This window comes from Schistocerca americana, chromosome 2 (genome assembly GCF_021461395.2).
Source record: "Schistocerca americana isolate TAMUIC-IGC-003095 chromosome 2, iqSchAmer2.1, whole genome shotgun sequence".
In the NCBI taxonomy this organism is placed as follows: domain Eukaryota; kingdom Metazoa; phylum Arthropoda; class Insecta; order Orthoptera; family Acrididae; genus Schistocerca; species Schistocerca americana.
Window position 1 is genome coordinate 40396886 of NC_060120.1, and position 25367 is coordinate 40422252.

General features: G+C 51.1%; 32 non-coding genes across 32 annotated transcripts; 8 read left to right on the top strand and 24 right to left on the bottom strand.

Annotated features, from left to right (window-relative positions):
• Window positions 1-182: 182 nt before the first annotated feature.
• On the bottom strand, window positions 183-255 carry Trnav-aac. Its single transcript has one exon. It is a non-coding gene; the product is annotated as a tRNA-Val (tRNA).
• Window positions 256-413: 158 nt separating this feature from the next.
• Window positions 414-486, bottom strand: Trnav-cac. The gene has a single exon. It is a non-coding gene; the product is annotated as a tRNA-Val (tRNA).
• A 402-nt stretch (window positions 487-888) lies between these two features.
• On the top strand, window positions 889-960 carry Trnap-agg. Its single transcript has one exon. It is a non-coding gene; the product is annotated as a tRNA-Pro (tRNA).
• A 194-nt stretch (window positions 961-1154) lies between these two features.
• On the bottom strand, window positions 1155-1227 carry Trnav-aac. Its single transcript has one exon. It is a non-coding gene; the product is annotated as a tRNA-Val (tRNA).
• A 158-nt stretch (window positions 1228-1385) lies between these two features.
• Trnav-cac lies at window positions 1386-1458 on the bottom strand. The gene has a single exon. It is a non-coding gene; the product is annotated as a tRNA-Val (tRNA).
• Window positions 1459-1860: 402 nt separating this feature from the next.
• Window positions 1861-1932, top strand: Trnap-agg. Its single transcript has one exon. It is a non-coding gene; the product is annotated as a tRNA-Pro (tRNA).
• A 194-nt stretch (window positions 1933-2126) lies between these two features.
• Trnav-aac lies at window positions 2127-2199 on the bottom strand. The gene has a single exon. It is a non-coding gene; the product is annotated as a tRNA-Val (tRNA).
• Window positions 2200-2357: 158 nt separating this feature from the next.
• Trnav-cac lies at window positions 2358-2430 on the bottom strand. Its single transcript has one exon. It is a non-coding gene; the product is annotated as a tRNA-Val (tRNA).
• Window positions 2431-2832: 402 nt separating this feature from the next.
• Window positions 2833-2904, top strand: Trnap-agg. Its single transcript has one exon. It is a non-coding gene; the product is annotated as a tRNA-Pro (tRNA).
• Window positions 2905-3098: 194 nt separating this feature from the next.
• Window positions 3099-3171, bottom strand: Trnav-aac. Its single transcript has one exon. It is a non-coding gene; the product is annotated as a tRNA-Val (tRNA).
• Window positions 3172-3329: 158 nt separating this feature from the next.
• Window positions 3330-3402, bottom strand: Trnav-cac. Its single transcript has one exon. It is a non-coding gene; the product is annotated as a tRNA-Val (tRNA).
• Window positions 3403-3804: 402 nt separating this feature from the next.
• Window positions 3805-3876, top strand: Trnap-agg. Its single transcript has one exon. It is a non-coding gene; the product is annotated as a tRNA-Pro (tRNA).
• A 194-nt stretch (window positions 3877-4070) lies between these two features.
• Trnav-aac lies at window positions 4071-4143 on the bottom strand. Its single transcript has one exon. It is a non-coding gene; the product is annotated as a tRNA-Val (tRNA).
• Window positions 4144-4301: 158 nt separating this feature from the next.
• Trnav-cac lies at window positions 4302-4374 on the bottom strand. The gene has a single exon. It is a non-coding gene; the product is annotated as a tRNA-Val (tRNA).
• A 402-nt stretch (window positions 4375-4776) lies between these two features.
• On the top strand, window positions 4777-4848 carry Trnap-agg. The gene has a single exon. It is a non-coding gene; the product is annotated as a tRNA-Pro (tRNA).
• Window positions 4849-5042: 194 nt separating this feature from the next.
• On the bottom strand, window positions 5043-5115 carry Trnav-aac. The gene has a single exon. It is a non-coding gene; the product is annotated as a tRNA-Val (tRNA).
• A 158-nt stretch (window positions 5116-5273) lies between these two features.
• Window positions 5274-5346, bottom strand: Trnav-cac. The gene has a single exon. It is a non-coding gene; the product is annotated as a tRNA-Val (tRNA).
• A 402-nt stretch (window positions 5347-5748) lies between these two features.
• Window positions 5749-5820, top strand: Trnap-agg. The gene has a single exon. It is a non-coding gene; the product is annotated as a tRNA-Pro (tRNA).
• A 194-nt stretch (window positions 5821-6014) lies between these two features.
• Trnav-aac lies at window positions 6015-6087 on the bottom strand. Its single transcript has one exon. It is a non-coding gene; the product is annotated as a tRNA-Val (tRNA).
• A 158-nt stretch (window positions 6088-6245) lies between these two features.
• On the bottom strand, window positions 6246-6318 carry Trnav-cac. Its single transcript has one exon. It is a non-coding gene; the product is annotated as a tRNA-Val (tRNA).
• Window positions 6319-6720: 402 nt separating this feature from the next.
• Trnap-agg lies at window positions 6721-6792 on the top strand. The gene has a single exon. It is a non-coding gene; the product is annotated as a tRNA-Pro (tRNA).
• A 194-nt stretch (window positions 6793-6986) lies between these two features.
• On the bottom strand, window positions 6987-7059 carry Trnav-aac. Its single transcript has one exon. It is a non-coding gene; the product is annotated as a tRNA-Val (tRNA).
• Window positions 7060-7217: 158 nt separating this feature from the next.
• On the bottom strand, window positions 7218-7290 carry Trnav-cac. Its single transcript has one exon. It is a non-coding gene; the product is annotated as a tRNA-Val (tRNA).
• Window positions 7291-7692: 402 nt separating this feature from the next.
• Window positions 7693-7764, top strand: Trnap-agg. The gene has a single exon. It is a non-coding gene; the product is annotated as a tRNA-Pro (tRNA).
• Window positions 7765-7958: 194 nt separating this feature from the next.
• On the bottom strand, window positions 7959-8031 carry Trnav-aac. Its single transcript has one exon. It is a non-coding gene; the product is annotated as a tRNA-Val (tRNA).
• A 158-nt stretch (window positions 8032-8189) lies between these two features.
• Window positions 8190-8262, bottom strand: Trnav-cac. Its single transcript has one exon. It is a non-coding gene; the product is annotated as a tRNA-Val (tRNA).
• Window positions 8263-11516: 3254 nt separating this feature from the next.
• On the bottom strand, window positions 11517-11589 carry Trnav-aac. Its single transcript has one exon. It is a non-coding gene; the product is annotated as a tRNA-Val (tRNA).
• Window positions 11590-11747: 158 nt separating this feature from the next.
• On the bottom strand, window positions 11748-11820 carry Trnav-cac. Its single transcript has one exon. It is a non-coding gene; the product is annotated as a tRNA-Val (tRNA).
• Window positions 11821-17765: 5945 nt separating this feature from the next.
• On the bottom strand, window positions 17766-17838 carry Trnav-aac. The gene has a single exon. It is a non-coding gene; the product is annotated as a tRNA-Val (tRNA).
• A 158-nt stretch (window positions 17839-17996) lies between these two features.
• Trnav-cac lies at window positions 17997-18069 on the bottom strand. The gene has a single exon. It is a non-coding gene; the product is annotated as a tRNA-Val (tRNA).
• Window positions 18070-24152: 6083 nt separating this feature from the next.
• Window positions 24153-24225, bottom strand: Trnav-aac. The gene has a single exon. It is a non-coding gene; the product is annotated as a tRNA-Val (tRNA).
• A 158-nt stretch (window positions 24226-24383) lies between these two features.
• Trnav-cac lies at window positions 24384-24456 on the bottom strand. Its single transcript has one exon. It is a non-coding gene; the product is annotated as a tRNA-Val (tRNA).
• Between the last annotated feature and the right edge of the window lie 911 nt (window positions 24457-25367).

Consider the following 25367-nt stretch of genomic DNA (forward strand, 5'->3'; position numbering starts at 1 on the left):
CAAACTGATCGCAAGTCAGTGGCTGAGTCAGCTCAGAAAGCTCGCCGTCAATATCAAATGAATTTCTTATTCGATGTGAGCAATTGACACTCGGGTCCGACGCGTGAAGGCGATTACGAAGGTTTCGGGTACAGATGGTAGCAGATGCATGTTAGTACGTCTTGCTTAAAGTGATGAAAAAGTGATTCCGCCCGGGATCGAACCGGGGACCTTCTGCGTGTTAGGCAGACGTGATAACCGCTACACCACGGAAACTGCTTGTGTGCACCTTACTTCACAGACAACTTGTAGTGATGTTGCCATCGTAACTAAAAAATTCAATAAATGTGGTACTTGCAAAACGAAGGGACATGCAGCAGATCCACACACGACGTGGCTCATTGGAGGACAATACGACATAGGCAGGAAAATACTGTTCCCGCCCGGGATCGAACTTGGGACCTTCAGCGTGTGAAGCAGACGTGATAACCGCTACACTACGGAAACGACGGACCTGAGGAGTCCATCCTTGTTCATTCGAACTTGCCTCAGACTTTCTCTCGTCCGCGAATGCACACACGACAGTTCTTTTGTCAGCCTGGAACCCATCACAGCCGAGGGCTCAAGAAGTCTTCGGGGCGCTTGAGAGGGTGTCTGCCGTAGCACCCCTAACGAGATAGCGGCGTTTCGCGCAGTCGTTATTGCAAGTCGTATCAGCAAAAGCAATCACTTTCTCAGCAGCAGGCAGTGCGAGCCCAGCGGCAGCTCTACATGAAGGTACCAATAGCCCAGGAAGGCCGCCGACCGCGGGAATTCGCGCCGCCCCCATCCCGCCAGCGTACACGAGACTTCCAGGACACCCTGGACGACATCGAGGGACTGGAATAATTGGCATTCGCCGTGTCACAGGGCTCGTTGGTCTAGGGGTATGATTCCTGCTTAGGGTGCAGGAGGTCCCGGGTTGAAATCCCGGACGAGCCCTAGCGTTTTGTGCAAACTGATCGCACGTCAGTGGCTGAGTCAGCTCAAAAAGCTCGCCGTCAATATCAAATGAATTTCTTATTCGATGTGAGCAATTGACACTCGGGTCCGACGCGTGAAGGCGATTACGAAGGTTTCGGGTACAGATGGTAGCAGATGCATGTTAGTACGTCTTGCTTAAAGTGATGAAAAAGTGTTTCCGCCCGGGATCGAACCGGGGACCTTCTGCGTGTTAGGCAGACGTGATAACCGCTACACCACGGAAACTGCTTGTGTGCACCTTACTTCACAGACAACTTGTAGTGATGTTGCCATCGTAACTAAAAAATTCAATAAATGTGGTACTTGCAAAACGAAGGGACATGCAGCAGATCCACACACGACGTGGCTCATTGGAGGACAATACGACATAGGCAGGAAAATACTGTTCCCGCCCGGGATCGAACTTGGGACCTTCAGCGTGTGAAGCAGACGTGATAACCGCTACACTACGGAAACGACGGACCTGAGGAGTCCATCCTTGTTCATTCGAACTTGCCTCAGACTTTCTCTCGTCCGCGAATGCACACACGACAGTTCTTTTGTCAGCCTGGAACCCATCACAGCCGAGGGCTCAAGAAGTCTTCGGGGCGCTTGAGAGGGTGTCTGCCGTAGCACCCCTAACGAGATAGCGGCGTTTCGCGCAGTCGTTATTGCAAGTCATATCAGCAAAAGCAATCACTTTCTCAGCAGCAGGCAGTGCGAGCCCAGCGGCAGCTCTACATGAAGGTACCAATAGCCCAGGAAGGCCGCCGACCGCGGGAATTCGCGCCGCCCCCATCCCGCCAGCGTACACGAGACTTCCAGGACACCCTGGACGACATCGAGGGACTGGAATAATTGGCATTCGCCGTGTCACAGGGCTCGTTGGTCTAGGGGTATGATTCCTGCTTAGGGTGCAGGAGGTCCCGGGTTCAAATCCCGGACGAGCCCTAGCGTTTTGTGCAAACTGATCGCACGTCAGTGGCGGAGTCAGCTCAGAAAGCTCGCCGTCAATATCAAATGAATTTCTTATTCGATGTGAGCAATTGACACTCGGGTCCGACGCGTGAAGGCGATTACGAAGGTTTCGGGTACAGATGGTAGCAGATGCATGTTAGTACGTCTTGCTTAAAGTGATGAAAAAGTGTTTCCGCCCGGGATCGAACCGGGGACCTTCTGCGTGTTAGGCAGACGTGATAACCGCTACACCACGGAAACTGCTTGTGTGCACCTTACTTCACAGACAACTTGTAGTGATGTTGCCATCGTAACTAAAAAATTCAATAAATGTGGTACTTGCAAAACGAAGGGACATGCAGCAGATCCACACACGACGTGGCTCATTGGAGGACAATACGACATAGGCAGGAAAATACTGTTCCCGCCCGGGATCGAACTTGGGACCTTCAGCGTGTGAAGCAGACGTGATAACCGCTACACTACGGAAACGACGGACCTGAGGAGTCCATCCTTGTTCATTCGAACTTGCCTCAGACTTTCTCTCGTCCGCGAATGCACACACGACAGTTCTTTTGTCAGCCTGGAACCCATCACAGCCGAGGGCTCAAGAAGTCTTCGGGGCGCTTGAGAGGGTGTCTGCCGTAGCACCCCTAACGAGATAGCGGCGTTTCGCGCAGTCGTTATTGCAAGTCATATCAGCAAAAGCAATCACTTTCTCAGCAGCAGGCAGTGCGAGCCCAGCGGCAGCTCTACATGAAGGTACCAATAGCCCAGGAAGGCCGCCGACCGCGGGAATTCGCGCCGCCCCCATCCCGCCAGCGTACACGAGACTTCCAGGACACCCTGGACGACATCGAGGGACTGGAATAATTGGCATTCGCCGTGTCACAGGGCTCGTTGGTCTAGGGGTATGATTCCTGCTTAGGGTGCAGGAGGTCCCGGGTTCAAATCCCGGACGAGCCCTAGCGTTTTATGCAAACTGATCGCACGTCAGTGGCTGAGTCAGCGCAAAAAGCTCGCCGTCAATATCAAATGAATTTCTTATTCGATGTGAGCAATTGACACTCGGGTCCGACGCGTGAAGGCGATTACGAAGGTTTCGGGTACAGATGGTAGCAGATGCATGTTAGTACGTCTTGCTTAAAGTGATGAAAAAGTGTTTCCGCCCGGGATCGAACCGGGGACCTTCTGCGTGTTAGGCAGACGTGATAACCGCTACACCACGGAAACTGCTTGTGTGCACCTTACTTCACAGACAACTTGTAGTGATGTTGCCATCGTAACTAAAAAATTCAATAAATGTGGTACTTGCAAAACGAAGGGACATGCAGCAGATCCACACACGACGTGGCTCATTGGAGGACAATACGACATAGGCAGGAAAATACTGTTCCCGCCCGGGATCGAACTTGGGACCTTCAGCGTGTGAAGCAGATGTGATAACCGCTACACTACGGAAACGACGGACCTGAGGAGTCCATCCTTGTTCATTCGAACTTGCCTCAGACTTTCTCTCGTCCGCGAATGCACACACGACAGTTCTTTTGTCAGCCTGGAACCCATCACAGCCGAGGGCTCAAGAAGTCTTCGGGGCGCTTGAGAGGGTGTCTGCCGTAGCACCCCTAACGAGATAGCGGCGTTTCGCGCAGTCGTTATTGCAAGTCATATCAGCAAAAGCAATCACTTTCTCAGCAGCAGGCAGTGCGAGCCCAGCGGCAGCTCTACATGAAGGTACCAATAGCCCAGGAAGGCCGCCGACCGCGGGAATTCGCGCCGCCCCCATCCCGCCAGCGTACACGAGACTTCCAGGACACCCTGGACGACATCGAGGGACTGGAATAATTGGCATTCGCCGTGTCACAGGGCTCGTTGGTCTAGGGGTATGATTCCTGCTTAGGGTGCAGGAGGTCCCGGGTTCAAATCCCGGACGAGCCCTAGCGTTTTGTGCAAACTGATCGGACGTCAGTGGCTGAGTCAGCTCAAAAAGCTCGCCGTCAATATCAAATGAATTTCTTATTCGATGTGAGCAATTGACACTCGGGTCCGACGCGTGAAGGCGATTACGAAGGTTTCGGGTACAGATGGTAGCAGATGCATGTTAGTACGTCTTGCTTAAAGTGATGAAAAAGTGTTTCCGCCCGGGATCGAACCGGGGACCTTCTGCGTGTTAGGCAGACGTGATAACCGCTACACCACGGAAACTGCTTGTGTGCACCTTACTTCACAGACAACTTGTAGTGATGTTGCCATCGTAACTAAAAAATTCAATAAATGTGGTACTTGCAAAACGAAGGGACATGCAGCAGATCCACACACGACGTGGCTCATTGGAGGACAATACGACATAGGCAGGAAAATACTGTTCCCGCCCGGGATCGAACTTGGGACCTTCAGCGTGTGAAGCAGACGTGATAACCGCTACACTACGGAAACGACGGACCTGAGGAGTCCATCCTTGTTCATTCGAACTTGCCTCAGACTTTCTCTCGTCCGCGAATGCACACACGACAGTTCTTTTGTCAGCCTGGAACCCATCACAGCCGAGGGCTCAAGAAGTCTTCGGGGCGCTTGAGAGGGTGTCTGCCGTAGCACCCCTAACGAGATAGCGGCGTTTCGCGCAGTCGTTATTGCAAGTCATATCAGCAAAAGCAATCACTTTCTCAGCAGCAGGCAGTGCGAGCCCAGCGGCAGCTCTACATGAAGGTACCAATAGCCCAGGAAGGCCGCCGACCGCGGGAATTCGCGCCGCCCCCATCCCGCCAGCGTACACGAGACTTCCAGGACACCCTGGACGACATCGAGGGACTGGAATAATTGGCATTCGCCGTGTCACAGGGCTCGTTGGTCTAGGGGTATGATTCCTGCTTAGGGTGCAGGAGGTCCCGGGTTCAAATCCCGGACGAGCCCTAGCGTTTTATGCAAACTGATCGCACGTCAGTGGCTGAGTCAGCGCAAAAAGCTCGCCGTCAATATCAAATGAATTTCTTATTCGATGTGAGCAATTGACACTCGGGTCCGACGCGTGAAGGCGATTACGAAGGTTTCGGGTACAGATGGTAGCAGATGCATGTTAGTACGTCTTGCTTAAAGTGATGAAAAAGTGTTTCCGCCCGGGATCGAACCGGGGACCTTCTGCGTGTTAGGCAGACGTGATAACCGCTACACCACGGAAACTGCTTGTGTGCACCTTACTTCACAGACAACTTGTAGTGATGTTGCCATCGTAACTAAAAAATTCAATAAATGTGGTACTTGCAAAAAGAAGGGACATGCAGCAGATCCACACACGACGTGGCTCATTGGAGGACAATACGACATAGGCAGGAAAATACTGTTCCCGCCCGGGATCGAACTTGGGACCTTCAGCGTGTGAAGCAGACGTGATAACCGCTACACTACGGAAACGACGGACCTGAGGAGTCCATCCTTGTTCATTCGAACTTGCCTCAGACTTTCTCTCGTCCGCGAATGCACACACGACAGTTCTTTTGTCAGCCTGGAACCCATCACAGCCGAGGGCTCAAGAAGTCTTCGGGGCGCTTGAGAGGGTGTCTGCCGTAGCACCCCTAACGAGATAGCGGCGTTTCGCGCAGTCGTTATTGCAAGTCATATCAGCAAAAGCAATCACTTTCTCAGCAGCAGGCAGTGCGAGCCCAGCGGCAGCTCTACATGAAGGTACCAATAGCCCAGGAAGGCCGCCGACCGCGGGAATTCGCGCCGCCCCCATCCCGCCAGCGTACACGAGACTTCCAGGACACCCTGGACGACATCGAGGGACTGGAATAATTGGCATTCGCCGTGTCACAGGGCTCGTTGGTCTAGGGGTATGATTCCTGCTTAGGGTGCAGGAGGTCCCGGGTTCAAATCCCGGACGAGCCCTAGCGTTTTATGCAAACTGATCGCACGTCAGTGGCTGAGTCAGCGCAAAAAGCTCGCCGTCAATATCAAATGAATTTCTTATTCGATGTGAGCAATTGACACTCGGGTCCGACGCGTGAAGGCGATTACGAAGGTTTCGGGTACAGATGGTAGCAGATGCATGTTAGTACGTCTTGCTTAAAGTGATGAAAAAGTGTTTCCGCCCGGGATCGAACCGGGGACCTTCTGCGTGTTAGGCAGACGTGATAACCGCTACACCACGGAAACTGCTTGTGTGCACCTTACTTCACAGACAACTTGTAGTGATGTTGCCATCGTAACTAAAAAATTCAATAAATGTGGTACTTGCAAAACGAAGGGACATGCAGCAGATCCACACACGACGTGGCTCATTGGAGGACAATACGACATAGGCAGGAAAATACTGTTCCCGCCCGGGATCGAACTTGGGACCTTCAGCGTGTGAAGCAGATGTGATAACCGCTACACTACGGAAACGACGGACCTGAGGAGTCCATCCTTGTTCATTCGAACTTGCCTCAGACTTTCTCTCGTCCGCGAATGCACACACGACAGTTCTTTTGTCAGCCTGGAACCCATCACAGCCGAGGGCTCAAGAAGTCTTCGGGGCGCTTGAGAGGGTGTCTGCCGTAGCACCCCTAACGAGATAGCGGCGTTTCGCGCAGTCGTTATTGCAAGTCATATCAGCAAAAGCAATCACTTTCTCAGCAGCAGGCAGTGCGAGCCCAGCGGCAGCTCTACATGAAGGTACCAATAGCCCAGGAAGGCCGCCGACCGCGGGAATTCGCGCCGCCCCCATCCCGCCAGCGTACACGAGACTTCCAGGACACCCTGGACGACATCGAGGGACTGGAATAATTGGCATTCGCCGTGTCACAGGGCTCGTTGGTCTAGGGGTATGATTCCTGCTTAGGGTGCAGGAGGTCCCGGGTTCAAATCCCGGACGAGCCCTAGCGTTTTATGCAAACTGATCGCACGTCAGTGGCTGAGTCAGCGCAAAAAGCTCGCCGTCAATATCAAATGAATTTCTTATTCGATGTGAGCAATTGACACTCGGGTCCGACGCGTGAAGGCGATTACGAAGGTTTCGGGTACAGATGGTAGCAGATGCATGTTAGTACGTCTTGCTTAAAGTGATGAAAAAGTGTTTCCGCCCGGGATCGAACCGGGGACCTTCTGCGTGTTAGGCAGACGTGATAACCGCTACACCACGGAAACTGCTTGTGTGCACCTTACTTCACAGACAACTTGTAGTGATGTTGCCATCGTAACTAAAAAATTCAATAAATGTGGTACTTGCAAAAAGAAGGGACATGCAGCAGATCCACACACGACGTGGCTCATTGGAGGACAATACGACATAGGCAGGAAAATACTGTTCCCGCCCGGGATCGAACTTGGGACCTTCAGCGTGTGAAGCAGACGTGATAACCGCTACACTACGGAAACGACGGACCTGAGGAGTCCATCCTTGTTCATTCGAACTTGCCTCAGACTTTCTCTCGTCCGCGAATGCACACACGACAGTTCTTTTGTCAGCCTGGAACCCATCACAGCCGAGGGCTCAAGAAGTCTTCGGGGCGCTTGAGAGGGTGTCTGCCGTAGCACCCCTAACGAGATAGCGGCGTTTCGCGCAGTCGTTATTGCAAGTCATATCAGCAAAAGCAATCACTTTCTCAGCAGCAGGCAGTGCGAGCCCAGCGGCAGCTCTACATGAAGGTACCAATAGCCCAGGAAGGCCGCCGACCGCGGGAATTCGCGCCGCCCCCATCCCGCCAGCGTACACGAGACTTCCAGGACACCCTGGACGACATCGAGGGACTGGAATAATTGGCATTCGCCGTGTCACAGGGCTCGTTGGTCTAGGGGTATGATTCCTGCTTAGGGTGCAGGAGGTCCCGGGTTCAAATCCCGGACGAGCCCTAGCGTTTTATGCAAACTGATCGCACGTCAGTGGCTGAGTCAGCGCAAAAAGCTCGCCGTCAATATCAAATGAATTTCTTATTCGATGTGAGCAATTGACACTCGGGTCCGACGCGTGAAGGCGATTACGAAGGTTTCGGGTACAGATGGTAGCAGATGCATGTTAGTACGTCTTGCTTAAAGTGATGAAAAAGTGTTTCCGCCCGGGATCGAACCGGGGACCTTCTGCGTGTTAGGCAGACGTGATAACCGCTACACCACGGAAACTGCTTGTGTGCACCTTACTTCACAGACAACTTGTAGTGATGTTGCCATCGTAACTAAAAAATTCAATAAATGTGGTACTTGCAAAACGAAGGGACATGCAGCAGATCCACACACGACGTGGCTCATTGGAGGACAATACGACATAGGCAGGAAAATACTGTTCCCGCCCGGGATCGAACTTGGGACCTTCAGCGTGTGAAGCAGATGTGATAACCGCTACACTACGGAAACGACGGACCTGAGGAGTCCATCCTTGTTCATTCGAACTTGCCTCAGACTTTCTCTCGTCCGCGAATGCACACACGACAGTTCTTTTGTCAGCCTGGAACCCATCACAGCCGAGGGCTCAAGAAGTCTTCGGGGCGCTTGAGAGGGTGTCTGCCGTAGCACCCCTAACGAGATAGCGGCGTTTCGCGCAGTCGTTATTGCAAGTCATATCAGCAAAAGCAATCACTTTCTCAGCAGCAGGCAGTGCGAGCCCAGCGGCAGCTCTACATGAAGGTACCAATAGCCCAGGAAGGCCGCCGACCGCGGGAATTCGCGCCGCCCCCATCCCGCCAGCGTACACGAGACTTCCAGGACACCCTGGACGACATCGAGGGACTGGAATAATTGGCATTCGCCGTGTCACAGGGCTCGTTGGTCTAGGGGGGGACTTCACTCAATAACTTGCGACCAATCACCCTACTCAATGCAGATTTCAAAATCTTTACTCGGATTCTGAATGCCAGGCTCAAGCCAGTCCTTAGTAAAGTGCTTGGTTCATACCACATGAACGTGGTTACTGGTCGATCGATGATAGACGCCCTGTGCGAATACCGAGATATTGCATATTTGACTTGGATTTGCAAGACCACGTTGGCAATAGTCTTTTTTGACTTCGATAAGGCATTTGATCGGACTAACCATGGATTTCTATTCCGAACGCTGGACAAACTGGGTTTCAACCATCATTTCGTACAGATCATCAGGAACTGTATCTGCAATACGTCTTCCCGCGTGAAATTCAACGGCCAGTTAACAGCCCCTGTGCCCATTCAACAAGGTTTGCGACAAGGGTGCCCGCTTTCTACGACTCTTTTCGCCATTGCTATAGAGCCACTACTGAAAACGTTTTCCGTCACCTTACCGGGTCTTCAAACGCTGAATACAAAGACCGTCTGTCATGCCTATGCGGACGATATCAGCGTCCTTATCAACAACGACGAAGAGTTCGATACCGTGCGACGGCTTGTACAACAGTATGCCAGCGCCTGCGGTGCACGCCTTAACGAACGGAAATCCAAAGTCTTGCATCTAGGTCCGCAGGCTCGCTTCGCGGACACCGTTTGGTTAGAGGCAACCAACCAGCTCAAGCACCTTGGTTTGATTCTCACTCCGAATCCACGGGAAATGGTAAGAGTGAATTGGGAACAGAAGCTCAACGTCCTTCGCGCTTTGATTCGAGAGCACAATATGCGGTGTTTAGACAGGATTCAGAGAGCACATTTCGTCAATTATTATGTTCTCAGCAAGATTTACCATGTTGCCGCTGTTCTCCCTATTCCTCCTGATATTGCCAACAGAATCTTAGCCCTTGCAGGCTGGTACATTTGGCGAGGTAATATTTTTAAAGTCGCCTTCAAGGCTACCGCTTTACCTCAGTATAAAGGTGGTTTAGCCCTTAAAAATGTTGAATTACAGTGCTTAGCGATTTTTCTAGCTCGAACAACAAGGATCTTACGATATAGTCAGACAGGTCTTACAGCGCGTCTATTCCAGCAGTTACGACCACCGGATATGACGCCACCGATAAATGTTGGACATATCCATCACGAGCTCGTTCATATTCGCCGTTATTACGTGGAGTCCAGCTATGTGCATCAACACCTGCAACCACTCACTGCTGCTGCTGTCTACAGTGTCTTTACGAATCGGCAACAGAATAACTCTATAGAAATGAAGTATCCTGGCAAGAACTGGCGACAAATTTGGATGAATATCAGCGCTCCTTTTCTTCATTCCCGAGTTCGTTCCGTGTGGTATGATGTTGTGAACGAGGTGATGCCCACGGGAGAGAAATTGTGTAAGATCCAATTACGGCCTACACCGACTTGCGACACATGTGGCCATGTGGAAACATTGCAACACATATTATACTGCAGAGATCAGACGCAAATCTGGAATTGGACGAGAATGAAACTGGCTCTTATTAATAGAACGACGCCATCCGCAATACAACTGCAAGATATATTCCACCCGGACTGGAAATTATTTCCGAAATCTAAGAATAATAGCTATACCTGGTTAATTGGACAGTACCTATATTATATGCTGACGACTAAAACACCCACAATTTCTGATTTTCATTTGTATCTTATCGCCGAATATTACGCGATCAAACGATTACGGAAGTATAAAGAAAAGTTTCAGAATTTTCTCACCGTTGCTTTGAATGATGGGAAGCTTTAAGTGTGCGAACCAATGGGTACGATCATTGCTTTTTTTATTTATTTCTTCTGTTATCAGGGTATCTAATTGTCAGTTTTCAGGACTCCATTGCTTCATAGGTTGTACAAGGTGGGCACCAAAGGTCAACGAGAAGCAGCATGCAACAGGATGCCAAACTTGTGAAGCCAGTATTTATTTCTGTTTTTACTTTACTCAGAAGACAAGTATAGTTTAATTTGACGAAGTTTAACAGACGGGGCAGTATTTCTTTCTAGATACCCATTTTTCCTCTATACGGAACTTTATTTCTATTATTATTTACGATGCTGACAGAGAAACCTCTGATCTTGTTGTTTTTGCCTCCACTAACTCAAGGAACACATACTAGTAACCAGTTACTTTCGCTAATAACTCCAAGAAAACACCACGGCGGTAATCTCGGCGAACTTACTCTCAACGCTAAGAGATGACGACTTTGAATCATGCCTTCAGGAAACTGAATCATCAACGAATGCAGAACGACACGGAAACATTATGCCATTATTACGTGAAGACGAGCTTGAGACGAAGTGATCCTGAGATCTACCAACGCAAATAAAAAAAAAAAAAAAAAAAAAAAAAAAAAAAAAAAAAAAAAAATTAAAAAAAAGTTAAAAAATAAATAAATAAATAAATTATACACTACTATAGCGCAGAAGCTAGCCGAAGAAGGCACACAAAGGTGAGCGTATGGATGGGCTGTGTGGGGAGAAGGGAGGCCCAAAAAAAAACTAAAAAAAAAAAAAAGAAAAAAAAAAAAAAAAGGGGTATGATTCCTGCTTAGGGTGCAGGAGGTCCCGGGTTCAAATCCCGGACGAGCCCTAGCGTTTTGTGCAAACTGATCGCACGTCAGTGGCTGAGTCAGCGCAAAAAGCTCGCCGTCAATATCAAATGAATTTCTTATTCGATGTGAGCAATTGACACTCGGGTCCGACGCGTGAAGGCGATTACGAAGGTTTCGGGTACAGATGGTAGCAGATGCATGTTAGTAAGTCTTGCTTAAAGTGATGAAAAAGCGTTTCCGCCCGGGATCGAACCGGGGACCTTCTGCGTGTTAGGCAGACGTGATAACCGCTACACCACGGAAACTGCTTGTGTGCACCTTACTTCACAGACAACTTGTAGTGATGTTGCCATCGTAACTAAAAAATTCAATAAATGTGGTACTTGCAAAACGAAGGGACATGCAGCAGATCCACACACGACGTGGCTCATTGGAGGACAATACGACATAGGCAGGAAAATACTGTTCCCGCCCGGGATCGAACCGGGGACCTTCTGCGTGTGAAGCAGACGTGATAACCGCTACACTACGGAAACGACGGACCCGAGAAGTCCATCCTTGTTCACTCGAACTTGCCTCAGCCTTTCTCTAGTCCGCGAATGCACACACGACAGTTCTTTTGTCAGCCTGGAACCCATCACAGCCGAGGGCTCAAGAAGTCTTCGGGGTGCTCGAGAGGGTGTCTGCCGTAGCACCCCTAACGAGATAGCGGCGTTTCGCGCAGTCGTTATTGCAAGTCATATCAGCAAAAGCAATCACTTTCTCAGCAGCAGGCAGTGCGAGCCCAGCGGCAGCTCTACATGAAGGTACCAATAGCCCAGGAAGGCCGCCGACCGCGGGAATTCGCGCCGCCCCCATCCCGCCAGCGTACACGAGACTTCCAGGGCACCCTGGACGACGTCTAGGGACTGCAATAATTGGCATTCGGCGTGTCACAGGGCTCGTTGGTCTAGGGGCAGTCGTCTACTCGCGGCTGGCGAGGTGAGCGGACGTGCGCTGTTTACGTCCTCGCTGTTCCGGACCAGCTCCGCGGCGAGTGGTGAGTCAACACGGTGGGACTAGCCGTTTCTCGAGGAATTTAGTCATGTACACGTGGTAACGATGGAGTCTCATTTCCGTACAAACACACTGAAATTTAGTTTCGACGATCATTATGCACGACCTAAGCCATACGAAATAGAGGCCTTTTTGCGCGATGTAGTGAAGTTACAATTTGACGACGTTATCGGGATCCATTTGTCGATAGTTAGCCGGACAGTCTATGTGAAGATGTCGAACACAGACTGCTGTGCACGAGTAATAGCCTCTTCGGGAGGTCGATTTAAGTTCACCCATTGTGACGGTAACGTGGGAGATGTGACGGTTGAAATGGCGGGACTTGGCGTCAGGACCATTAGGATCTTTGAACTTCCGTTTGAGGTGCCTGCAGGGCAGATCAATCATGTTCTTACTACATATGGCACGGTCTTAAGTAATACAGCGGAGAAGTGGACAACTTTCAATACCTTCCCTGTTCTCAATGGGGTGCGGCAGGTCAAAATTGATCTTCGGCGTCACGTCCCTTCATATATATACGTCAGTGGATGTAGAGCCATTGTCATGTATGAAGGGCAACCCCGAACGTGCTCAGGTTGTGGTAAGGAAGGCCATGTTCGCTCGGACTGCATGCAGCGGAGGATAGCGCAGTTACCAGTGGGAGAAGCCGTAAGACCTGCGACTATGCAGTCGTTGCCGGTCAGTTACGTTGCGGCAGTCAGAGGACCGGAACCGGACCACTTACTAGTCGAGGAGGCGGCTCCTCGCCCGTCACCACCTGAGACCGACGATGCGCCCATAGTCGCGAACCAGATAACGGCGACAAACTTATCCGCTGCCCAGTCAGAGCAACAGGTAACTCCCGATGACGAGGGCTATGCCGCAGTTGCTGCGGCTGAAAACGTCGTGCTCCAGGATCCGGAGGGCCCGCAGGAACCGGACCAGACCGTATCTTCCGATAGTGAGATGAGCCGACCACGGCACTCACCCCGCAGACGCAAAAAACAACGGATTGCGCCCCCGAACGCGGACCAGACGGCGAAGGAGGTGCGAGAAAAGGCTCAGCGGGTTGCCCGCACACTTGGAGGAACACCGGTAGCACAAGACGATGGCATCCACCAGGTCCTCATTCCGGCAGACATTCTTACGACGACCGAGCCACCTCACCCTCCCACCGAACAGATGGTAGTGCTCGCGACACGGGAGGTGACCCCGCATGACATACCCATGCAGACACTTGACGGCGCAACGACGGAGGTTGGCCTCCGGGCGACCGGCAACTGGGCCGATGATGTGGAAAGCGTTCCACCAGGAGGGGACTTGAATGACGATCCTATGGTTGGTGTGGGGACAGCGATCATGCGCGGGGTCGGGGATGATACGGATGGGCTTACCACCCGCCCCAGCGACCAGTAATCTATAGTGCGTGTAGTCACAGAAAAGGCCTTCCTTCCTTCCATCCGCGAATGACTTCTGCACAAGCTTACAGGATAGGGACTGTCAACATCAACAGTATCAGCAGCAATCTAAAGCTGCAGACCTTCCGTGATATGTTATATGCGGCCGAACTCGACGTGGTCTTACTACAAGAGGTGAAGAACATAGACCTCGCCACGATTAGTGGATATATAGCCTTCACTCATCCCGGGACTGTGCAAGAACTTGGAACAGCCATCCTCACAAAGGAAGGGATACTAGCGACTGACGTAGAGTACCTCCCAACGGCGAGAGGTATGGCACTCACCATTTACGATACTCGTATTGTCAACGTCTATGCCCCTTCAGGCACTGGTAATAGACCGCAACGGGCGGCGTTTTTTAACGATGCTATTGCACCATTGCTTGTAGGCCATTACGACCACATTATATTCGGTGGCGACTACAACTGCGTCCTATCTCCGAAAGACCAGACGCCACATTTTAACACATGTCCGGATCTAGCGGCTATAATACGGGACTTTCATTTTATTGATACCTGGGAACACGTCAATGGCGATAGGCCAGGATTCACGCATATCACGACTCACTCCGCCAGCCGACTCGATCGTATTTACGTCACGCTGGATTTAAGTCGAAGACTTTTGCAGACGGAGATATGGCCGACCGTCTTCTCTGACCACGCGGCGTACATTTGTACACTCAACCTCCAACGCCAAGGGACGTACCGTGGAAGAGGATACTGGAAGTTGAATGTATCGCATTTGGACGAACAGGCATGCCATGAACTCTTCGCTGCGTCTTGGGCGGCTTGTGAGAGAAGGTTTTCTCAATATGCCTCGGCGTTGGAATGGTGGCTAAACTGTGCAAAACCGACAATCAGGAAGGCCTTTATGAGATACTCCCGTGACAGGAAGGAGTGGTACACCAGGACGGTCGAGTTCTATTTCCAGGTCCTTCGCGACTTATACCGCCCGGACGCGTCGATTATAGACAATCACCAAGAAATACAACGGATAAAAGCCACGATTACGGCTTTGACGCGTCAAAAGCTCATCGGGTGCAAAGTCAGGGCGCGACTTCGTGACGGTGTCGCAGGCGAGCAACCTTCCATCTATCACGTACTTAAGGAGCGGACAGGTCGCCGCAGGAAACTGGTCACTGAACTACGGACGGAGGACGGATGTTTGTTGTTGCAGCAGCGTGAGATATCAGCTGAGATGAAGCACTATTATGCGACGCTATACGCCGCTGGCCCTGTGGATCACGAGGCGATGGAGGCTTTACTGTCGGGTATAACCCGCAAGATGAATCAGACGGAAGCACTTCAATTGTTGGCTGAACCTACAGAAGAGGAAGTAGAAGATGCACTGCTGACGGGCCCTGAGAACAAGTCACCTGGTCCAGACGGCCTACCGGTGGAGTTCTATCGCACATTTAAACGACTGTTGTTACCGAAACTGACGTGCATATGCCAGGAATTAATGGACCCCGACAAAGACATCCCGCGACAATTCAGTGAGGGCTTGATCATACCGGTTCCTAAGTCACCATTGGCGCAATCCGCAAACCACTACCGCCCGCTCACACTTCTAAACTGTGATTATAAGATCTTTGCAAGGATTATAGCTAGGAGACTCAAACCGGTGATGAACACGGTTACAGCCCCGCCACAAACGAGTGTCGGTATAGGCCGCAACATTCACGACACCTTGTGTGACTATCGCGACGTCATAGCGGTAGCTGCCGCCTGTCGCATTCCGTGCGCCTTGGTTGCTCTCGATTTTGACAAAGCATTCGACCGTGTGAACCATGAGTATTTACTGAAAACCATGCAGACAATGAACTTCCCCCACCGTTTCCTCACCATCATCGCACGACTGCTGCGCCACTCCCAGTCCACGATTTTGCTCAACGGGCGATCAGTGGGGCCGATAACTATTGAAAGTTCGGTCAGACAGGGCTGCCCTATGTCGATGGCGCTGTTTGCTATCGCCATCGAGCCGCTATTAACAGCGCTGACCTCACACCTCCAGGGTGTCCTGATGTATGGTCACAAGTTTGTATGCCGCGCCTACGCGGATGATGTGGCCTTTCTTGTGCGAACCACGTCTGAGATACGGACGGCGATGGACATAGTAGAGCAGTATAGGAAGGCGGCGGGGGCTCAGTTGAATGTAATGAAGTCCGGTGTCCTGAACATCGGTCGCGGATTGAAGGCCCCTATTCCTGGACAGATCAAGGTGATCACGGTCATGAAGTGCTTGGGAGTGAAATTTACTCGTGACATCCGACGCACGATTGCAATCAATTACAAAGATTTGCTAAATACGGTGCGCGCGAGCATACGTCAACATACCCTCAGGTCGCTGGACGAAATACAACGCGTGGCATTGGTGAACATTTATCTCGTCTCTAAAATTAACTATGTGGCACGCGTACTTCCGCTACCCCTCCCGATGGCAAGCAGATTGTTAGCTGCCTTCGGCCACTTTGTCAGCCGCGGCCACATTTTCAAAGTCAAGTATTCTACGTTGACTCTGCCGTCGGCGTCAGGTGGTCTCAACCTCACCGACGTCTATACGAAGACACGGGCCCTGTACGTCAGTTCTACATTTAGCAGATGGAAGAATTCGCCCAATAGTATCACCACTTTTCTATTGAACGAAATAAAGCCGGCTAATCTTGACGCGCCTGTGGATGTTCATCACATACCAGACGACCTTCATCATATCAAGCAATTTTTGCTTGACTATAGCTACATCCGCCTGGGAATGCCTGAGGAACAGATAGTCACAGTGCGAGCAGTGTACAAATATTTGCTCACGACGCACGCCCGAAACAGTATTGAAGTTAAGTACCCCGAGGCAGTCTGGCCACGTGTATGGAGAAGTGTTCATCATCCACATTTGCCAACGGGAGTGAGAGCATTGTGGTATTACGTGGTCAATAGGAAACTTCCCACGACTTCCCGCTTACATTCGATACATTTGGCTGATACTTCCCTTTGTGCAACCTGTAACGTGCAAGATACTGATGAACACACATTCGTATGCGGTACGGCGCAAGACATCTGGAAAGCGGTTAGAAACCTCTTGGCATTTCTACAACGCACGTCCCCTCAAGCCATCACCCTTAAGAGTCTACTTCTACCGGACGATGACCTCTACCCTACCACGAAACGAAATGCCGTAACCTGGCTGAAAGGACAAGCAATCTACTATATTATTACAAACTCAGAACGTAGTATTGGAGACTTTTCGACATATTTACAAACACAGCACGATGGACTTCGCAAACTTCCACATTACAAACAGGAATACGCAAATTTTCTCATTAAAGCGATCATGGATCCCCCACAGAATTGGCGGGTGTAAAGCTAAGAGTGGACAAGACAGGACAGTAAAGAGAAGAGACCACACGATGAAACAGGACGAACTCGCAACGGAGTGAACACATTGCACCCCGAGAAGCCGACCTTACAGTTTTCCGACGTAAGAGGGCCCCTAAAGTACGGTTGCCAAAGGTAATTTGAAAAAAATAACGAACAACCACAATGCCGATGGAGGCGGCACATACAGAGGATTTCTTCTCGGAGATGGCATTCATGAGTCGAAGCCACTCATCCCTTTTGTTTTCATTTACTTTATGTTATACCATTAAAAAAAAAAAAAAAAAAAAAAAACTAATAAATTTAAAGCGTAGAAGCTAGCCGACGAAGGCAGCAAAAAAAAAAAAAAAAAAAAAAAAAAAAAAAGGGGTATGATTCCTGCTTAGGGTGCAGGAGGTCCCGCGTTCAAATCCCGGACGAGCCCTAGCGTTTTGTGCAAACTGATCGCACGTCAGAGGCTGAGTCAGCGCAAAAAGCTCGCCGTCAATATCAAATGAATTTCTTATTCGATGTGAGCAATTGACACTCGGGTCCGACGCGTGAAGGCGATTACGAAGGTTTCGGGTACAGATGGTAGCAGATGCATGTTAGTACGTCTTGCTTAAAGTGATGAAAAAGTGTTTCCGCCCGGGATCGAACCGGGGACCTTCTGCGTGTTAGGCAGACGTGATAACCGCTACACCACGGAAACTGCTTGTGTGCACCTTACTTCACAGACAACTTGTAGTGATGTTGCCATCGTAACTAAAAAATTCAATAAATGTGGTACTTGCAAAACGAAGGGACATGCAGCAGATCCACACACGACGTGGCTCATTGGAGGACAATACGACATAGGCAGGAAAATACTGTTCCCGCCCGGGATCGAACCGGGGACCTTCTGCGTGTGAAGCAGACGTGATAACCGCTAAACTACGGAAACGACGGACCCGAGGAGTCCATCGTTGTTCACTCCAATTTGCCGCAGCCATTCTCTCGTCCGCGAATGCACATACACGTCTGCCTGGAACCCATCACAGCCGAGGGCTCAAGAAGTCTTCGGGGTGCTCGAGAGGGAGTCTGCCGTAGCACCCCTAACGAGATAGCGGCGTTTCGCGCAGTCGTTATTGCAAGTCATATCAGCAAAAGCAATCACTTTCTCAGCAGCAGGCAGTGCGAGCCCAGCGGCAGCTCTACATGAAGGTACCAGTAGCCCAGGAAGGCCGCCGACCGCGGGAATTCGCGCCGCCCCCATCCCGCCAGCGTACACGAGACTTCCAGGGCACCCTGGACGACATCGAGGGACTGGAATAATTGGCATTCGCCGTGTCACAGGGCTCGTTGGTCTAGGGGTATGATTCCTGCTTAGGGTGCAGGAGGTCCCGGCAGTCTACTCGCGGCTGGCGAGGTGAGCGGACGTGCGCTGTTTACGTCCTCGCTGTTGCGGCCAGCTCCGCGGCGAGTGGTGAGTCAACACGGTGGGACTAGCCGTTTCTCGAGGAATTTAATCATGTACACGTGGTAACGATGGAGTCTCATTTCCGTACAAATACACTGAAATTTAGTTTCGACGACCATTATGCACGACCTAAGCCATACGAAGTAGAGGCCTTTTTGCGCGATGTAGTGAAGTTACAATTTGGCGACGTAATCGGGATCCATTTGTCGATAGTTAGCCGAACAGTCTATGTGAAGATGTCGAACACAGACTGCTGTGCACGAGTAATAGCCTCTTCGGGAGGTCGATTTAAGTTCACCCATTGTGACGGTAACGTGGGGGATGTGACGGTTGAAATGGCGGGACTTGGCGTCAGGACCATTAGGATCTTTGAGCTTCCGTTTGAGGTGCCTGCAGGGCAGATCAATCAAGTTCTTACTACATATGGCACGGTCTTAAGTAATACAGCGGAGAAGTGGACAACTTTCAATACCTTCCCTGTTCTCAATGGGGTGCGGCAGATCAAAATTGATCTTCGGCGTCACGTCCCTTCATATATATACGTCAGTGGATGTAGAGCCATTGTCATGTATGACGGGCAACCCCGAACGTGCTCAGGTTGTGGTAAGGAAGGCCATGTTCGCTCGGACTGCATGCAGCGGAGGATAGCGCAGTTACCAGTGGGAGAATCCGAAAGACCTGCGACTATGCAGTCGTTGCCGGTAAGTTACGTTGCGGCAGTCAGGGGACCGGAACCGGACCACTTACTAGTAGAGGAGGCGGCTCCTCGCCCGTCACCACCTGAGACCAACGTTGCGCCCACGACTATGCAGTCGTTGCCGGTAAGTTACGTTGCGGCAGTCAGGGGACCGGAACCGGACCACTTACTAGTAGAGGAGGCGGCTCCTCGCCCGTCACCACCTGAGACCAACGTTGCGCCCATAGTCACGAACCAGATAACGGCGACAAACTTATCCGCTGCCCAGTCAGAGCAACAGGTAACTCCCGATGACGAGGGCCATGCCGCAGTTGCTGCGGCTGAAAACGTCGTGCTCCAGGATCCGGAGGGCCCGCAGGAGCCGGACCAGACCGTATCTTCCGATAATGAGATGGGCCGACCACGGCACTCACCCCGCAGACGCAAAAAACAACGGATTGCGCCCCCGAACGCGGACCAGACGGCGAAGGAGGTGCGAGAAAAGGCTCAGCGGGTTGCCCGCACACTTGGAGGAACACCGGTAGCACAAGACGATGGCATCCACCAGGTCCTCATTCCGGCGGACATTCTTGCGACGGCCGAGCCACCTACCCCTCCCACCGAACGGATGGTAGTGCACGCGACACGGGAGGTGACCCCGCATGACATACCCATGCAGACACTTGACGGCGACACGACGGAGGTTGGCCTCCGGGCGACCGGCAACTGGGCCGATGATGTGGAAAACGTTCCGCCAGGAGGGGACTTGAATGACGATCCTATGGTTGGTGTGGGGACAGCGGTCATGCGCGGGGTCGGGGATGATACGGATGGGCTTCCCCCCCGCCCCAGCGACCACTAATCTATAGTGTGTGTAGTCACAGAAAAGGCCTTCCTTTCTTCCATCCGCGAATGACTTCTGCACAAGCTTACAGGATAGGGACTGTCAACATCAACAGTATCAGCAGCAATCTTAAGCTACAGACCTTCCGTGATATGTTATATGCGGCCGAACTCGACATGGTCTTACTACAAGAGGTGAAGAACATAGACCTCGCCACGATTAGTGGATATATAGCCTTCACTCATCCCGGGACTGTGCAAGAACTTGGAACAGCCATCCTCACAAAGGAAGGGATACTAGCGACTGACGTAGAGTACCTCCCAACGGCGAGAGGTATGGCACTCACCATTTACGATACTCGTATTGTCAACGTCTATGCCCCTTCAGGGACTGGTAATAGACCGCAACGGGCGGCGTTTTTTAACGATGCTATTGCACCATTGCTTGTAGGCCATTACGACCACATTATATTCGGTGGCGACTACAACTGCGTCCTATCTCCGAAAGATCAGACGCCACATTTTAACACATGTCCGGATCTAGCGGCTATAATACGGGACTTTCATTTTATTGATACCTGGGAACACGTCAATGGCGATAGGCCAGGATTCACGCATATCACGACTCACTCCGCCAGCCGACTCGATCGTATTTACGTCACGCTGGATTTAAGTCGAAGACTTTTGCAGACGGAGATATGGCCGACCGTCTTCTCTGACCACGCGGCGTACATTTGTACACTCAACCTCCAACGCCAAGGGACGTACCGTGGAAGAGGATACTGGAAGTTGAATGTATCGCATTTGGACGAACAGGCATGCCATGAACTCTTCGCTGCGTCTTGGGCGGCTTGTGTGAGAGGTTTTTCTCAATATGCCTCGGCGTTGGAATGGTGGCTAAACTGTGCAAAACCGACGATCAGGAAGGCCTTTATGAGATACTCCCGTGACAGGAAGGAATGGTACACCAGGACGGTCGAGTTCTATTTCCAGGTCCTTCGAGACTTATACCGCCCGGACGCGTCGATTATAGACAATCACCAGGAAATACAACGGATAAAAGCCACGATTACGGCTTTGACGCGTCAAAAGCTCATCGGGTGCAAAGTCAGGGCGCGACTTCGTGACGGTGTCGCAGGCGAGCAACCTTCCATCTATCACGTACTTAAGGAGCGGACAGGTCGCCGCAGGAAACTGGTCACTGAACTACGGACGGAGGACGGATGTTTGTTGTTGCAGCAGCGTGAGATATCAGCTGAGATGAAGCACTATTATGCGACGCTATACGCCGCTGGCCCTGTGGATCACGAGGCGATGGAGGCTTTACTGTCGGGTATAACCCGCAAGATGAATCAGACGGAAGCACTTCAATTGTTGGCTGAACCTACAGAAGAGGAAGTAGAAGATGCACTGCTGACGGGCCCTGAGAACAAGTCACCTGGTCCAGACGGCCTACCGGTGGAGTTCTATCGCACATTTAAACGACTGTTGTTACCGAAACTGACGTGCATATGCCAGGAATTAATGGACCCCGACAAAGACATCCCGCGACAATTCAGTGAGGGCTTGATCATACCGGTTCCTAAGTCACCATTGGCGCAATCCGCAAACCACTACCGCCCGCTCACACTTCTAAACTGTGATTATAAGATCTTTGCAAGGATTATAGCTAGGAGACTCAAACCGGTGATGAACACGGTTACAGCCCCGCCACAAACGAGTGTCGGTATAGGCCGCAACATTCACGACACCTTGTGTGACTATCGCGACGTCATAGCGGTAGCTGCCGCCTGTCGCATTCCGTGCGCCTTGGTTGCTCTCGATTTTGACAAAGCATTCGACCGTGTGAACCATGAGTATTTACTGAAAACCATGCAGACAATGAACTTCCCCCACCGTTTCCTCACCATCATCGCACGACTGCTGCGCCACTCCCAGTCCACGATTTTGCTCAACGGGCGATCAGTGGGGCCGATAACTATTGAAAGTTCGGTCAGACAGGGCTGCCCTATGTCGATGGCGCTGTTTGCTATCGCCATCGAGCCGCTATTAACAGCGCTGACCTCACACCTCCAGGGTGTCCTGATGTATGGTCACAAGTTTGTATGCCGCGCCTACGCGGATGATGTGGCCTTTCTTGTGCGAACCACGTCTGAGATACGGACGGCGATGGACATAGTAGAGCAGTATAGGAAGGCGGCGGGGGCTCAGTTGAATGTAATGAAGTCCGGTGTCCTGAACATCGGTCGCGGATTGAAGGCCCCTATTCCTGGACAGATCAAGGTGATCACGGTCATGAAGTGCTTGGGAGTGAAATTTACTCGTGACATCCGACGCACGATTGCAATCAATTACAAAGATTTGCTAAATACGGTGCGCGCGAGCATACGTCAACATACCCTCAGGTCGCTGGACGAAATACAACGCGTGGCATTGGTGAACATTTATCTCGTCTCTAAAATTAACTATGTGGCACGCGTACTTCCGCTACCCCTCCCGATGGCAAGCAGATTGTTAGCTGCCTTCGGCCACTTTGTCAGCCGCGGCCACATTTTCAAAGTCAAGTATTCTACGTTGACTCTGCCGTCGGCGTCAGGTGGTCTCAACCTCACCGACGTCTATACGAAGACACGGGCCCTGTACGTCAGTTCTACATTTAGCAGATGGAAGAATTCGCCCAATAGTATCACCACTTTTCTATTGAACGAAATAAAGCCGGCTAATCTTGACGCGCCTGTGGATGTTCATCACATACCAGACGACCTTCATCATATCAAGCAATTTTTGCTTGACTATAGCTACATCCGCCTGGGAATGCCTGAGGAACAGATAGTCACAGTGCGAGCAGTGTACAAATATTTGCTCACGACGCACGCCCGAAACAGTATTGAAGTTAAGTACCCCGAGGCAGTCTGGCCACGTGTATGGAGAAGTGTTCATCATCCACATTTGCCAACGGGAGTGAGAGCATTGTGGTATTACGTGGTCAATAGGAAACTTCCCACGACTTCCCGCTTACATTCGATACATTTGGCTGATACTTCCCTTTGTGCAACCTGTAACGTGCAAGATACTGATGAACACACATTCGTATGCGGTACGGCGCAAGACATCTGGAAAGCGGTTAGAAACCTCTTGGCATTTCTACAACGCACGTCCCCTCAAGCCATCACCCTTAAGAGTCTACTTCTACCGGACGATGACCTCTACCCTACCACGAAACGAAATGCCGTAACCTGGCTGAAAGGACAAGCAATCTACTATATTATTACAAACTCAGAACGTAGTATTGGAGACTTTTCGACATATTTACAAACACAGCACGATGGACTTCGCAAACTTCCACATTACAAACAGGAATACGCAAATTTTCTCATTAAAGCGATCATGGATCCCCCACAGAATTGGCGGGTGTAAAGCTAAGAGTGGACAAGACAGGACAGTAAAGAGAAGAGACCACACGATGAAACAGGACGAACTCGCAACGGAGTGAACACATTGCACCCCGAGAAGCCGACCTTACAGTTTTCCGACGTAAGAGGGCCCCTAAAGTACGGTTGCCAACGGTAATTTGAAAAAAATAACGAACAACCACAATGCCGATGGAGGCGGCACATACAGAGGATTTCTTCTCGGAGATGGCATTCATGAGTCGAAGCCACTCATCCCTTTTGTTTTCATTTACTTTATGTTATACCATTAAAAAAAAAAAAAAAAAAAAAAACTAATAAATTTAAAGCGTAGAAGCTAGCCGACGAAGGCAGCAAAAAAAAAAAAAAAAAAAAAAAAAAAAAAAGGGGTATGATTCCTGCTTAGGGTGCAGGAGGTCCCGCGTTCAAATCCCGGACGAGCCCTAGCGTTTTGTGCAAACTGATCGCACGTCAGAGGCTGAGTCAGCGCAAAAAGCTCGCCGTCAATATCAAATGAATTTCTTATTCGATGTGAGCAATTGACACTCGGGTCCGACGCGTGAAGGCGATTACGAAGGTTTCGGGTACAGATGGTAGCAGATGCATGTTAGTACGTCTTGCTTAAAGTGATGAAAAAGTGTTTCCGCCCGGGATCGAACCGGGGACCTTCTGCGTGTTAGGCAGACGTGATAACCGCTACACCACGGAAACTGCTTGTGTGCACCTTACTTCACAGACAACTTGTAGTGATGTTGCCATCGTAACTAAAAAATTCAATAAATGTGGTACTTGCAAAACGAAGGGACATGCAGCAGATCCACACACGACGTGGCTCATTGGAGGACAATACGACATAGGCAGGAAAATACTGTTCCCGCCCGGGATCGAACCGGGGACCTTCTGCGTGTGAAGCAGACGTGATAACCGCTAAACTACGGAAACGACGGACCCGAGGAGTCCATCGTTGTTCACTCCAATTTGCCGCAGCCATTCTCTCGTCCGCGAATGCACATACACGTCTGCCTGGAACCCATCACAGCCGAGGGCTCAAGAAGTCTTCGGGGTGCTCGAGAGGGAGTCTGCCGTAGCACCCCTAACGAGATAGCGGCGTTTCGCGCAGTCGTTATTGCAAGTCATATCAGCAAAAGCAATCACTTTCTCAGCAGCAGGCAGTGCGAGCCCAGCGGCAGCTCTACATGAAGGTACCAGTAGCCCAGGAAGGCCGCCGACCGCGGGAATTCGCGCCGCCCCCATCCCGCCAGCGTACACGAGACTTCCAGGGCACCCTGGACGACATCGAGGGACTGGAATAATTGGCATTCGCCGTGTCACAGGGCTCGTTGGTCTAGGGGTATGATTCCTGCTTAGGGTGCAGGAGGTCCCGGCAGTCTACTCGCGGCTGGCGAGGTGAGCGGACGTGCGCTGTTTACGTCCTCGCTGTTCCGGCCAGCTCCGCGGCGAGTGGTGAGTCAACACGGTGGGACTAGCCGTTTCTCGAGGAATTTAATCATGTACACGTGGTAACGATGGAGTCTCATTTCCGTACAAATACACTGAAATTTAGTTTCGACGACCATTATGCACGACCTAAGCCATACGAAGTAGAGGCCTTTTTGCGCGATGTAGTGAAGTTACAATTTGGCGACGTAATCGGGATCCATTTGTCGATAGTTAGCCGAACAGTCTATGTGAAGATGTCGAACACAGACTGCTGTGCACGAGTAATAGCCTCTTCGGGAGGTCGATTTAAGTTCACCCATTGTGACGGTAACGTGGGGGATGTGACGGTTGAAATGGCGGGACTTGGCGTCAGGACCATTAGGATCTTTGAGCTTCCGTTTGAGGTGCCTGCA